We start from the raw sequence: 2,546 nt of genomic DNA, 5'->3' as shown, positions 1-2,546 counted from the left end.
CCTAGTTTCTAATCTTGCATCCTCTCCCATTCCTGACAATCCTCCGAGGCGCCTGAAAAGAAGATGGCCACGAGACCAGCTAATGTAAAATGTCATTAGAGTGCTACCAATGGGTAGTTTCTCTACACGCCTGTGGCACTCCAATTTAACTTAGATCAGATTTACTAAATGTATTATAATGTACAGTTGTAAATAGCAATAAATAAATATTTAAAAAAAAATTTAAATATCTGTTTTCTTTTCTAAATATTATTACTATATGTAAGTTGTTGGACAATATTGTAAAATTAAAATAGTTCTTATATTGACATATTCGTATAATGGTATAATTTGTTTATTAGTGTAAAATGGTTGTATATTGAGTTCAAAAAAATGAGTTATTAGAATAAGGAACAACTGGAGGCGGTGGTTTAAGACCGAATTATTACTTCATGGTACTCATTCAAATATAATAAAAGAAATTAAAAAACATTAAATTATGCGCCTAATGAGTACCCTAAAGTAATAATTCAGTCTATTGGTATGATCATAAACCATCTGTTCTAGTTATATATTTTGTTCAAAAAATCAGTTATATATGAGGAATAGTGGACAACCGTAGCTATTGGTTTACGGCCGAATTATTACTTTATGGTACTGATTCAAATATAATAAAAGAAATTAAAAAACATTAAATTACGCGCTTAATAAGTACCGTAAAGTAATAATTCGGTCTATTGGTATGTCATAAACCATCTGTTCTAGTTATATATTTTGTTCAAAAAATCAGTTATATTTGAGTAATAGTAGACAACCACTATATGGTTTACGACCGTATCAATTGACCAAATTATTACTTTATTGGATCCAGTACTACTATACCCCAATATTTTCCTTCCTCAGGAAATTTTATTAGAGAATGTTTGTTGGGAATAGTTTTCTCCTAAGAAAATTTCCGACTTTTTCAAAATTACCATTTAACTGTGACATTTTCATTTTTACGTTATTTATACTTGTACGTTATATTTATCTTAAATATATTTTTTTCGATTTCTTGAGACTGGTATTTATTAAATGAATCAAATGGTATCCTTTTTTAGTCTCAACACTCTTTATTATATCAACAGTCTAACGTTTCAGCCAAATCGGCCATCCTCAAGGACAATCATCAAAATAAATTCTAACCTCACATCAAAATTTTTGATTAATAAACAGTATCACTATTATATAAACAAACTCGAATATAAAAAAGAGTTTAATAATTTAAATAACTACCGCCAACAAGAAAGAATAATATTGTAAGTTTGAAATATAAAAAGATATAAATAATATAACTATAAAATATAACTAAGTAAAATTATAATCTGTAAATGTTTCATTTGGTAGAAATTAGGATCTAGAAAATTAACAAAAAAAAAAGAAAAAGAAAAACTCAATAATTTACCAATAATCAACATATTTTACAATAAACAAATCCATACAAATGAAAATTAAAATTATAAATTGTAAAAATGAAATTGAAACAGTTTTAAAAAATACTGGAATATTAAACTGATAGTTTGTTACTAAGGTATATAACTTTTTTTTTTAATAATTTATTTATTGTTATTTACAACTGTATAACATATATACAACAAATAAATTTGCTGTAGGTGAGATAGTGACATGATACAAACATGTGGAGAATCTACCCATTGATAGAACTCCAAAAACATTTCTAAAGGAGAAAATCTCGAGGCCATCTTCTTTTCAGACGCCAAGGAGGATTGTTAGGTAGTGAAGGAGAAGCCAGGTTAGAAACGAGATGGTTTGGGTGGTTGGGAAGTTTATTATGGAAGGATTGATATCTGGCTCTGGCCAAATCGGCAACATATGGGACTTTAAGGTCCTGATGGATGATTTGATTTGTAACAAAGTAAGGAGCATTAAGGATTTTACGAAGGTTTTTGGACTGTAAGGATTGGATTCGACAGGAATTAGTTCGTTTAGTGGAGCCCCATAGCTCAACTCCGTATGTCCAGATAGGCCTTATAATAGTCATGTAGATCAGTATTTTGTAATGAATTGACAATTTAGTCCGTTTGTCTAGTAAATGTTGCAATAGTCGAAATCGACAAGTTTCCTGTCTTTTCTGTCTTGTATGAGGATTCCATGTCAGTCGTTTGTGGAGATGTAGTCCTAAGTAACGGATCTGTTCGATAGGAATAAGTGGGGTATTATTAAAGGATATTGTAGGGGAAGAGGTCATTGGTTTACGTCGAAGGGTAAATGTGATTTGGTGGGATTTATTGGAATTAATTTTAATCCTCCAGTTTTGACACCATTCTTCAAGGCTGGTGATATGGGATTGGAGGGTTTAGGATACTATGTAAGGATAATTGTTCACTGGCAATAGACATGTATCATCTGCATATGTGGTGAGGATAGTAAAGGAATATAATTATTAATATATATGTATATATTTCCAAAAGTGAGTAAAAAATACTCTATGTATATTAGTTTATTTTTTTTTCTTACCCCCTTTATTGAAAAAAATATATATATAACAATTAATTATTAACAACAGA

This window comes from Halyomorpha halys, unplaced genomic scaffold (genome assembly GCF_000696795.3).
Source record: "Halyomorpha halys isolate HHAL.00 unplaced genomic scaffold, Hhal_1.1 Scaffold1274.1, whole genome shotgun sequence".
In the NCBI taxonomy this organism is placed as follows: Eukaryota; Metazoa; Arthropoda; class Insecta; order Hemiptera; family Pentatomidae; genus Halyomorpha; species Halyomorpha halys.
This window is presented reverse-complemented; position numbering follows the sequence as displayed.